We start from the raw sequence: 13,271 nt of genomic DNA, 5'->3' as shown, positions 1-13,271 counted from the left end.
GGTGCTAGGAGCAAGATTTAAACTCAGTTCTTTCCTCTATCCAAATCTAGCACTCCATCCACAATACCACTCTGCTGCTAGGTCAATTTTTCCTTTTTTAAATTTTACAAATCCTTCAGAATAATAATTTTAGAAAGAACAGCAGGAAAGGAAATAACTAGGGAACCAATAAACAGCATATATATACATATATATATATATACATATATATTTAAATAACAAAGCTGTAAGGAAGAAAGATGGGAGGAAGAAGCATAGGGCTATTAGTATGATGGTGATGGTGATGATGATAATCCCAAGAGAGAAAAAGGAAGTAGAAGCCAAAAAGGAAAAAGGGAAGGGAATGCTATTAAATGCGTTTTAATAAAATCTCAAGGGAACACCACCTTGAGAGGTCTCCAATTCCATTCTCCTTCCATAAAACAATATGGAAACTTTATTCTTCCAGTTTTCCAAAGAATGACATTCATTCTGGGGCTTCCCTGTGCCTGGGATCCCCAAGTCTTTCTTTCTGAAACTTATTCTATTTCTCGCAAATGGTCCTCAGTGGAAACAGGAAAACAGTGGTTACTGCCATCCTCACAACCCTTCCCTGGTGTTCTTCAGGCTAAAGATAAATAATTGCTTTGACCTTAAGACCCAGGGTTCAAGCACAAAAGTAGGGACTTAAACCAAAGAGAAAAAGCACCGGCATGAAAGGCCCACAAGGATGTGAGGATAAACTCAACCCAGATAAGACTCCTAAGGCATCGATCTGATTGCAGCTTAGCTCAGGACTGCCTATTTTCTTGGAGAAAATCTCAAAAGCAACTGCTACTCAGAGGGTGGGGCTTTGGGCAACCAAGTGAGGTTGCATTCTGGATCGAGGTCATGTAATTTCTCCCTGCTGCATCATGGGAGATGTAGTTCTCTGGCAGGTAGCTAGAATGAGGCCATGTTTACACTGTTCAATGACCTCCTGGGATGGCTCTGCTCAGATTTAGAAATCTGTATCCGATTTTTTTTAAGCAAGGGAATAAAATAGCCCATTTCATACATACTAGGAGCTTGTGCCTTTATACTGAATTATAATGCTGGGGACAGGAGATGTAAAGTGAGAGGGCTGATCTGGAGGAAAAATGACTCCCAAGAAAAATCGCTGAAGCAAGGAATTCAAAGACTAAGGGTGAAGTCATTCTGTCCATTCCTCTTCCTCCTATGTCACAGAGAAAAGAAAACTCATTTTGCTTTTTTTAGAAAAAAAATTATTTGGTCAAAGGATATAAACAACTTTCAGATGAAGAAATTAAAACCATTTCTAGTTATATGAAAAAATTCTCTAAGTCACTATTGATCAGAGAAATGCAAATTAAGACAACTCTGAAGTAACACTACATATCTCTCAGATTGGCTAAGATGACAGGAAAAGATAATAATACATGTTGGAAGGGATGTAGGAAAATTGGGACATTAATATATTGTTAGTGGAGTTGTGAACAGACCCAACCATTCTGGAGAGCAATTTGAAACTGTGCCCAAAAGAGCTATCAAATTGTGCATACTAGGTCTGTATTCCAAAGAGATCATAAAAAAGGAAAAGGACACTATATGCAAAAAATGTTTGCAGCAGCCCTTTTTGTAGTGGCAAGGAAATGGAAACTGAGTGGATGCCCATCAGTTGGGGAATGATGAAATAAATTATAGTATATAAATGTTATGGAATATTATTGTTCTGTAAGAAATGATCAGCAAGATGATTTCAGAGAGGTCTGGAGAGACTTACATGAACTGATGGCAAATGAAATGAATGAGCAGAACCAGGAGATCATTGTATAAGGCAAAAGCAAGATTAAGCAAGGATCAATTCTGATGGAATAATGAAGTGATTAAGACCAATTTTTTTTCCTTTTCTTTCTTTCTTTCTTTCTTTTTTTTTTTGCTGAGGCAGTTTGGGTTAAGTGACTTTCCCAGAGTCATACAGCTAGGAAATGTTAAGTGTCTGAGACCAGATTTGAACTCAGATCCTCCTAACTTCAGGGCTGGTAATACAAGTTGATTTCAATATACTTGTGATGGAGAGAGCAATCTGCATCCAGAAAGAAGGCTGTGAGAACTGAATATGAATCACAACATAGTATTTTCACCTTTTTTGTTGTTTGCTTACTTTTTTGCTTTCTTTCTCATTTTTTCCCTTTTTGATGTGATTTGTTTGGGCAGCATGATAATTGTGGTAACATGTATAGAAGAATTGCACATTATTGTATTACTTGCTTTCTAGGGGAGGGAATGGGGGAAAGAAGGGAGAAAAAAATTGGAACAAAAGGTTTTACAAAGGTGAAAACTATCTTTGCATATATTTTGAAAATAAATAGTTATTACTTTAAAATTATTTTATTATCTTAAGATTTCTACAAAAAAGTGATGTGATCCCACACATTCCTTTACTTTCTAAGCAATGCTTTTTTCTAGGCTCATCACCCCCTTAAAAAATCACCTCCCCTCTAACCTTTCCCAATCTCTCCTCTCAGATAGTAGGAAATCTGGGTTTCCCCCTTACCTAGTAAAAAAGACTTCCATGGAGCAAAAGAAAGTAATTTACTATAGATAGGATATCATATGGACTTAGCTCTTTTTCAGAGCCTTTAAACATAAAAAGACTCATTAAAATTAAGAAGATAACTGAAGAAGGGAAATTTTTTTAAATTGAAGATATATAGAATGGTTTCAGAATGAAACTACGACATACTGAACTTGAGAAAAAGCAAAGGAACATGGTGGACAGAGTTGTGACATAAAGCATGTGGTTTATCCTTCTGGGTCTCCACTTCTTAGTTTGGAAAATGAAGCTGAATCAGATAATTCTTGAGTATAAAAAAAGAAGGTTTACAAAAGAAAAAAAAAAACCTTGGAGTCAGAGAGCCTGGAGCTGAATCCCTAGTTCTACTGTGCGTGGCCTTTGACAAATTCTTTCCTTTCTCGGCATTTCAGCCTTCAGCTATAAAATGAGGGGATTGGATTAGATTATTTCTAAAATTTCTTCAGTCCCTAAATAAACATTAAGGAATTTTTGTTTGGAGTAGGATGGGAAAAACTATAATGCAATACTATCTGAAATCCACTATCTGGAGAAAAGGAACAAGACGGAAGAGAAAGATGGGGCAAGTGTATACAACTATGGCAGCGGAATTTCTCAGTTCCCCTTGAGAGCTGATCACCCCACTGAGCAAGAAAAAAAGAGAAGAGGAAAGGCTATTCTAGCTCAAGTCAAGCCTGATGACTGATTGGGGAACCAAGGCCATCTGCTTTTTGGTCACTTCTGTGTAAATAAGCTCACTGAGAGAATGCGGCTGCTGTGGTTGTCAATTTTCTATGCCAATTTCTGAAGGGAAAATAATGTTTCCTGAAGCTCTGGTGACCACTATGTAGGGGCAACAGCCGCATTCTCCTAATTCTGACTTGTGAATCTGGATGAGGTTTTTTGAGACCTCAAATAACAGAGAAAATAGGGAAGTCCCATAACCAACTCGTGAACCTAGTATCACCATCATTATTAATACCTTTCCTCCCACAACTTGTTTTTAACTACAGTCATATCACCTCTCACCCAAAGCCTTTGGATGGTAGAGAACTGATGCATCTTTACTTAAGTTCTATAGCTGACCCTTAAAAGAACTTGGAAAAGAGGCTGCTAGGTGGGCCTTCAGGAAGTCTGAATTTAAATCCAGCCTCAGAAACCTTAGTGTTTGATCCTGGGCACATTCTCTAATCTCAGTTCCCTTATCTGTAACATGGAGATAATGACTCCGTACCTCCTGAAGTGATTGTGAGGATGAAGTAATATTTATAAAGCAGTTTGCGGACTTTGAAGTGTCATATAAATTCTAGCTGTCTGGAACAGAAGTAGGAGAGTGATTATATAAGGCTAAATCAGCCCTATACAATACAGAAAGTCAGGATTCAGGGTAAAAAAGTATGATGAAGGCTAAAAAGAGTTTGCATTAAGGAAAAAGCAAGGCTGGAGGAAGAACAGGGGCAAGAAGGGGAGGGAAGGGAAAGGAGAACCATGTTAGAGGCAATCACATCACCTGACCTTTTCAGATGCATGGGAACCAGACATGCTGTCATTTTATCACTGTGACTCTCTCCAGAAGGCTAAGGAGGCTAGGAGCAGATGAGGGGACAGGATGGAAACAGCAGGGGTTGAGCAATTGCATCTCAGACCTCAAAGGAAGGCAGTCATTGTGGAAGCACAGGAGCATTTTCTTCCTAGTCCCACTACCTAGGTAGAATGCTGCCCAATCCCAAGCCACAGCTAAAATGAGATGTACCAGTATGGATCCCCATACAGGCTGAATAACCCTAGAGAGGACCCCTGGGGAAAGACTACCGTTAGTTTCCTGTCTCTCATCGAAGATGCACTAAGCAGTTGAAAGCAAAACCAATGGAAAATGTTGCTGAGTTAACACTTTCAACCACACTCTCAAATTTTCTCTCAACAGGAAAAGAGAATGGAAAACCAAATTTCAACCGGCAGTGCTAAGATATAAAGCCATGAGAAGGAAGAAAAGAGGCTGGCCCTAGAGCACAACCTTCCAGATGGTCCCCCAAAGACCTTCTCAAGGTGCTAGCTCCAAGGAAGTACAAGTTTTCAGGGATGGGCGGGATTCATTTTTTCAGGAGAACAGGAGGGGAGAGAAGTGTTAATTCCAATCCCCACACACCACTCCTGTGATCAGAGATTTTACTGGATTGCTTGCCTCTGACTTCTGCCCTGTGCCTGCTCTGCCTAGAAGAGTCTTGTCTTGGCAGCTGGCCGCCCATGCACGCTCAAGTGGAGACGCACCCGCTCCCCGTCCATCGCGCGTTGACTCATGCCTTCAGCCAGCCCTGCTCTGGGCAGCCAATAAGCAGGCTGTTCTCTCCGCTTTCCTGCTAGGGACTAGTGACCCCCAGGGAAAAGGAAGGAGAATGATGTCAGAAAAAGCTATACAACTCACCAAAATGCCCCCCCCCCATGCTTCACTTGGCCTGTGGGGAGAAGGAAGGATGACCATTCCTGATCCCCAAGCCTAAGTCAAACTGAGGAGAAAATACCACAGGGTTTTAGAAAATTAAAACCAATGAATGGACACATCATAGAGATGCGTTTCAGTTCGGGGTAAGGAAGGACATTAGAGCTAGCCAACAGTGGTAGGGTGACCTGTAAAGCAGTGGCCCCAAGCCACTTCAACTTTTTTTGGGGGGACAAGATATTATTTCATCAGGATGGGGCACTCTGGGTAAGACACCAACTCTAAGTGCACCAGATTCGCAACTCTGAGACTTAGAGAATGCCCAGGAGAGCACACACCTACCCAGGATGTGTTGGAGAGGGGACTTGACCCCTGGTTTTCCTGACTTTTCATTATACCACAAGATGTCTGTTCTTGAAATATATTAAGTGCTATATAATGTTAGCTATTAATTTACAGAGAAAATTGAAGGACAGATAAAACAATTGTAAGAAATGGCTTATTCAGAAATTCTGTGGCAGATAAACAAGAATCCAGAAGATCCCAAAATGCAATATGATATTTTAGACAAGCTGCTGAACACCTATAAGCTGTGAAAAATCGGTGTGCCCCAGGATGTGCCCATCATGGACCTGGAACCAGAAAGGCTTGGGTTCAAATCCTGCCTCCGACATTACTGAGTTCAGTCACAAATCACTTAGCTTTTCAGAACTTTACTTTCTTTACCTGGAAAAATGTGGACAACAATACCTGTAGTAACTAAAATTACTACATTTAATAGTGTGTATATATATATATATATATATATATAAAACCAAAGGATTATATGTAAAGCACTTTGCACATTTAAAATTGATACAAGGTCTTTCCAAAGTTTTAAGCTACACTTAAACTTTAGGGATACCCCACATATTATCTATAACTACAACTACTACTACTATTACTACTTTACAATGTTCTCTATTCCCAATCTGAGAAGTCTTTTCCTCATATTCATTTCTGTCTAACTACTACTACTATTACTAGTACTTACAATGTTCTCTATTCCCAGTTTGTTTTTTCCTCATATTCATCCCTATCTACTACTACTACTACTATTACTACTTTACAATGTTCTCTACTCCCAATCTGAGAAGTTTTTCCCTCATATTTATTCCTATATCCTTAACCATGGAAGCTGCAATGGGCTCTTTATAGCTCAAGGGTTAAGATAATGCCTCTAAATGAATTACCAAGTTTTTGCTGAGTGCCCACTATGTGCTAGGCCCTGGGATGAAATAGTTCCTATTTGCAAGAAACTTAATAATAATATTTGAAAAAATGTTTAACACAGTACCTGGCACACAGTAGGCACTACATAAATATATATTTCCTTCCTTTCCTCTATAAGACATGTTGAAGACCTTAGCTTAAAAAGAACAAAGTCCCCCATCGCATCCAGGCCATCTAAGTACATGGGGTGTTTTCATGAAGGCTCCTCCATTCAATCAAACATTTATTAAGAGCCTGCTATACACCAGACATCAGGTCTTTTTCCGCTCTGTACCAGTTAGGAGCTGGGGATAAAAAGGCAAAACCCAAACAATTCCTGCCTACTGCGAGCTTACGTTCCACTGCAGGAACCCAACATGCACACAAGTAACTCTATACAAAATAAATGCAGAATTCTTCTATATGGTATGGCCTAGCGGGGTGTGGGAGCTCCCATAGCAGTAGATGGAAAGGCCGGGGTGAGAAATTCATCCTCAATCCTGCCAGCTGTCCAACAACCCAGAAGCTAAATTACTAAGAGAAGCATCAGCAGACAATAAGTAACTCTCTGGCTATAATTAACAGTCTGCCTTACCCAGGCAGAGAGGAGGAAAGTGCTGAGACAGGAGGAAGTCAAGCAGGTGACTGTCACACCTGCAGATAGTTCTGCTGACAGCAACAGAAATGGTCCAGGACGCCAGAAAGTGCCCCAGTCTGGGAATTGAGTGTCTGGGAAGGAAGGCTGGGGACCCTCTCCCTCTAACTCAGCATTGCTCCATAAGCTCCAGCCCAACATGGAAACACAGTGGGACTGCTGGACTATGTTCCAAGATTTTGCAAGGGTAAATGTTGAAAACTTATCTTTGCATGCATTTTGAAAATAAAAAGCTATTTAAAAAAAGATTTACCTCCTGCTTCAAACAGTTATCCAATGTACCCAAGACACGTAACCTCAATAAGTCTTAGTTTCTTCCCTTGCAAAATGGGGATAATAATTGCGTCTATCTTGCAAGGGGTTGTAGGAATTCCATGATAATTCATGTAAAATTTTGTAAACATAAAGGTGATAAATGTGTGAGCTATTATCATCATCTAAAATATTTCTCTTCCCTGCTAGTGACAGACCTCATTTATTCCCATAAATCTCCTTTATTTCCTATTCATTAGAATAACTATGGCAGTGACTTAGGCTTCTATTTATGTGACTTCAGGACAAAGATCACTCAATAGGTTAAAAAAATAAAAACAAAACAAAAAAAAAACCCTCTAAACCACACCAATATAGATCATTGCAATTTAAAGAAAAAAATTTCAAATGTCCTTTTGATAGTCTGTGGTTGGGGGTAATTTTAAATACTAATTACAATAAGGATCCCCTTTGGGAGATACCTTTGTCAAATAAGAATTGGAAGGAGCATGGTCTTGGAGGGAAGGACTGAATGAATGGAAGTGACCTTTTCACTAAGTTACAGACTAAATCCTTAGTATTTCTCATACATTTCTATGTGCTCCATAAGATGCTGATTTTTTATTAGTTTTTTTCCTTATGTGGTAGGAAGTACAATAATATGCAAAATGAAAACCACAAGGGTTAAGTGCCTGAGTTCTCACAGCAACTCAGAAATCCAAGCTAAATATCTCTAAGTAATTGATTTATAGTTTACCTTGCCCTTAGCTCCAAAATTTTTTGCTTCTGGGAGACCATGCTATAACTTAGGAATTGCACTATAACATACATATAAATTGGAATGGACATTAGAGGTCACTGAGTTCAACCCCCTCATTTTACAGCATGGGGAAACTGAGGCCTAATGGGTTAGTTATTCACCACATTCTTCTTCATTCAGGTAATACTGTCCAGATAGAGCCCTACTCTTACCTTAAACTCTGTCAGCCATAGTCTCATCAGCTCAAGCTCAGCCCAGTATCAGCCCATAGCCCCAAAAGTCTTTTAACCACATAGTTACTTGGAGAAAGTGCCATCCCTTCTTGATTAGCTACTTATTTATTTGGACATGCCTGGGGAGGCACCATGCATCCAACTCATATCTGACAAAGATATTCCCAAAGGGGATCTTTATATTTTCTTTTCATAGTATTTAAATTAATGCTGAATATTGTAACAATTATCAACCATGAAAGACTTAGCTATTCTGATCAACATAACAATCCACGACAACTCCAAAGGACTCATGATGGAAAAAACTATCGATCTCTAGAGAAAAGAACTGATGAATTCTGAAGTGCAAATGGATGCATACTTTTTTAACTCTCTTTACTTTTCTTGGATTTTTTATGCAACATGGCTAATATGGAAATATGTCTTACAAGACTTCACCTGTACAATCAATATCATATTGCCTTCTCAAGGGGTGGGCCACTGACTGACTGGCTTAGTCTAGACAAGGGACTATGAGGAAAAAGATTTGCCTTTATACATATGTATATTAGTCTTCTCATTTACAGATCTCTATTCTTTCCCTCTCTCTATTCTTCTAATTTACATCCTTTCTCCTTGCATTGTGAAGAAAACTAATTGAATTTAGCAATCAAAATATACCAACTGGAACTCTTACCATTTATAGGATCATGGGCAAGACATTTCACTTTTCTAAACTTCAGTTTCCCCAACTATAAAAATGAGTATGATATTTGCACTACTTTCCTCCAGGAATATTCAAAGGAAGTCTTTTGTGAGTTGTAAAGTGTTTGAAAGAGTTATTAATTATTGTTGTATTATTATTATCATTACTATTATTAATCTCTCACTTTCTTTTTTGTCCCTATTCCTCTCATCCTTTTCTCATATAGCTCCAGCATTCCCTTCTTCCTGGGGATTATAGTTAGAAAGCCAGAATAGAATTCTAAAATCATGTAGTTTTCCTGCCTCTTCATTATACACATAAAGAAAATGAAGACCAGAAAAAGACTTATCTAATGTCCCAGAGCTAAGATTTGAACCCATACTCTCCATCTCCAAATCCTGTGCTCCTTTCTTTGTACCTGTAAAGGAAGCTTGTAGCAAATTACTCTTGATCACCTCTGTCTGTCCTCATACCACTGATGGCTCCATTCTCCTCACTTATAACTGGCTTAGCATACTGGACAAGACTTTAATAATGAATACTTACCTTGCTTTAATCTGCGCAGGCCCCCTCTCCACTCCCAAAATTTCCTTTCTTCCCCTTTGTTCCCAACTTCTGATGGAGCAGTGAGGAAAAATGTTCAGTGAGAAGTTAATTCATTAGCTTCAAGAGAAATGGGGTTCTGGCTCCCTGGTCAGGAATAATCTTCTCACTGGTATCTTTTATTGCCATTGGCATAAAGGGAGCAACAGGCTCAGTAAGCAGAGCTAAGTGGAAAAGTTAAAGGGGAATTCTGGGCATCTTAACTCACAGACAATTTCTCCACTTCCCAACTTCATCCCCCACTCTTCATTTAGCTAAACTTTTTTTTCACTTCCTTCCCTCCTTCCCTGGTCAATTTTTTTTTTTTTAAACCTAAGGTCTCCCCATCATTTGATATTAAAACGGCCTGTACCTGGCTAGCATGGCTCCTAGAACAGGTAAGTACCACCCAATTTACCCTCCCCCATTCAGAGGCCCAGAAGGACCCCAGGCAAGCTGAAGGAAGCCCCTAGATCTCCTGTCACCTACTTGACTCTTCGGAATGAGAGTTTCTTCCTCAGGGACGAGACACGGTCATGGCAGGCCTGCTTCACTGCTGAACTGCAGGAAACAGTTTCTGGGTGAAGATTCTGTACCATTCTGGGATTCAGGGGCACCGGGGCCACATGGCAGCGGGAGCTCAGAGGGGTGAAAGAGCCCGGGAGGATGCTGCTGCTGCTGCACCTGCTCCTGGAAGGACAGCCCTCCCCACACCCTCCCAGCCTACACCTAAAACAAGCAGCTCATGGAATCAGAGAGCAAGAAGTTCAGAAATATTCATTGTCCTTATGACTTCCGGAGGAGGCAGAGTCCGGACCAAACGCTTCCCCCTCCTTCAACATCTGGCAGCATCCTGGATGCTCTGTGAGGACCAACCCTTCTTTCATCCTCGGACTAGGAAAGATAGAGCTGTACTTGCAAGTGATGTCAGCTCAGCTCCCCAGGGGTTTGCAACTTGGCTCCTACCACAGAGTAGAGGAGCTAATAGGAGAAATCACCTGAGTGTCCACAGGACCGTGGGGAATTCAGAACTCAGCAGTGGCTGGGCAGCTGTATGTAGGCAGAAAGCTCTGAAAATGGTATTTTGAGATACAAATAGGTACAGGAAAGATCATTCGTTCCAATGGAAAGCCATGTAATCCAGTGGACAGAGTCTCTGCGTGGATAGACAGGGGCCACGGATTCCAGTTCCAAATTTACTCCTGACTTGTTATGTCCTCCCTACCTGCAAAATAATTCAATACCCTACTACAGACGGCACAATGAGAAGTATAACATATAAGATGTGACAGTATTTTGAGCTCTTAGAAGAACAAGTTCTTCAGAAATCCAAGGCATTCATATTATGTGTGGATCTCAGGTCAAGCTACAAAGCCTCTGAATTACTTTGTTCCCATTTTATTTCCAGGTACTGGTCTCTGCCTCTTGATGAAAAAGTGCTGTTGATCTGAGAAATCAGGAGAGAGTGAAGGTTTAATGATAACGCCCCACCAGCATCCCTGTCTTTAATTTACCGACAGCTCAATGGATAACCCAGGATTATCTCTAGATCGAATGAGTTAACATTTATAAGCACTTAGCACAGTAACTGGCACATAATAAAGGCTTACTACCTGCTTATCCCTTCTCCTCCTGGCTTCAATTTTCCTATATAAAAAAGTTGAGAAAAAGCATCTAAATAATCAAAAGTTATTAAAAATTGACCTGGACTGTTTATAAAGGAGAAAAGTGCTAAACTTTTTGGGGAGAAAGGGTGTATAGTTTTTATTGGGGAGGGGGTAGGATTCATATGCAACCATATGAATAGTTGTTCATAAGCAACCAGAGCTATCTATTCAGCTCAGTACTGCAAGACCCTATTAAGTGCTCAGTATGTACAAGAAGTGAAATGGAATTAAGAATTAGGAAGATGTGAGTTCCAGCCTTACCTCTGACACATACTGGCTGTAAGGTCAGAAGTAAGCATTTTAATCTTTAAAACCATTTAAACTTTCAGTCTCTCAGGAAACTCTCTAAAACTAAATTGCTGAAGAGATGCCTATCTGCAATAGTGGGAGGAGATTCCACACTTGGATTTGCCCAAATGCATGAAATCAAAAGGCTGACACCCCCTCTCTAACTCAACTCTGCTCCCCCCCCAAAAAAAACACCTTGTCTATCCCCTGATGACATAAATGAACCCTTTAAAGAATAATCAAAGGACCCTGTCCACAGACTGGCCAAACAGCAATATACTCCTCAGCTGGTCTCCAAGGCAGTGGTCCACTTGCATCAGTTGGGAAGATGAGTTTTGCAGCCACAGAAAAGACCTTGTAAGCAACTAAAGCCAAGCCAATATCCTGGATTTCCAAAAAATGTAGTCTGGTTTCCTTGAAATCAGGGAGCTAAGTTAACATTTCCTTCTCCCCAGGTGGTAGTTGACAGGCTCAAATTCCACCCTTTTCACTGACTTTATTCCTAGACTTATAAGTTCCTCTCTTTTTTTTCTCAGCAAACTAACTCCTAAAAGAACACTTCTACCCTCCCCCATAATTTAAAGATAGCTGATTTGTATATAACACTTTTTTTACCTTTGCAAAGGGCTATAGGGGTCAGTTGTTTAATCTGACTTCCCAACCATTCTAAAAGACATAAGTAATAGAAGGATTATTGTCCCCATTTTATAGAAAAAGAGCTGAAGCTTAAAGAGCTAAAGTAATTTGGAACTATGCCCACAAGCTATAAAACTATGCATACCCTTTGATCTAGCAGTGTCTCTACTGGGCCTGTATCCCAAAGAGATCATAAAAAGGAAAAGGACCCACATGGGCAAGAATGTTAGTAGTTAGTAGGTGCAGTTATGGCTACAGACTAAATAGTAATGCACCAAGACTCCAAGAAATCCTTGTGATTCTGATTCCAGGGTTCACTATATCACAAGGCTCTATGGTCAAGATCTGTGCTCAACTCAAGCCTCGGATACTTACTACTTCGGGACAAATCATAATCTTCCCAGGCCTTAATTAACTCATCTGGAAAATCAATGGTTTGGATCTGACAGCCTCTAATGATCTTTCCAGCTGAATATCTAAAATCCTATGATATTCGATACAGCTCCTTTCCCGATCTCTTCTATGATTAATCTTAGGCATCTTCACAAGTTGTCCCCGATACCTGGAATGTACCTCTGTGTCATGGCTTCCTTTAAATCCCACATAAAGAATGATGAAGAAATTAAAACCAAAATAAATGGTAGCTATAAAACCACCTATAGTCACATGAAAAAATTCTCTAAATCACTATTGATTAGAAAAATGCAATTATAACACAGATACCAACTAACATCTCTCAGATTAGCTAAGATAACAGGCAAAAATAATGATAACTGTTAGAGGGAATGTGGGGAAAACTGGCCTTTCTACTACTCTGCTAGTTGATGTCTCCTACCTTCACACTGATTATTCCTGGACCTGAAACTCATTCTGTCCTCAGAAACTGTGGTTTCTCCTTCTATAAGAAGCCTTTGCTGATTCCCACCTGCTTCCACTACCACCCCCCCAGATGCTAATGCCACCCCTATTTTACATATGCGTACTTATACATCTGTTGCTCAAGGTCTCTGGCTATCAGGGACTGCTTTCACTTTAGCCCTTGAATCCCTAGTTCCTAATACAATGACTGGCACCCAGTCATGTAAAGTACCACACATGGGCCCTTGGCACAACCAAGCTTAATAAATTCTTGTTAATTGAATTATTTTGTGAAAATATTAATTGCTAGACATGTAGACACATGCTTACAAAATGTTCTTTTTTATGAAATTGCTTTGAAAGAAGGGTTCTCCTGGGATATTTCAACTTGCAGTAGAAGGCTGGCACTGATT

General features: G+C 39.9%; 1 protein-coding gene across 4 annotated transcripts in view; it reads right to left on the bottom strand.

Annotated features, from left to right (window-relative positions):
* GRAMD1B (GRAM domain containing 1B) overlaps window positions 1-13,271 on the bottom strand; it is a 227,160-nt gene that overhangs the window by 157,269 nt on the left and 56,620 nt on the right. The gene's annotated exons all lie outside the window — the stretch shown is intronic.

This window comes from Antechinus flavipes, chromosome 3, assembly GCF_016432865.1.
Source record: "Antechinus flavipes isolate AdamAnt ecotype Samford, QLD, Australia chromosome 3, AdamAnt_v2, whole genome shotgun sequence".
NCBI classification, from domain to species: domain Eukaryota; kingdom Metazoa; phylum Chordata; class Mammalia; order Dasyuromorphia; family Dasyuridae; genus Antechinus; species Antechinus flavipes.
The sequence above is the reverse complement of the archived record's forward strand: the minus strand, read 5'-3'. Positions and strand labels throughout refer to the sequence as shown.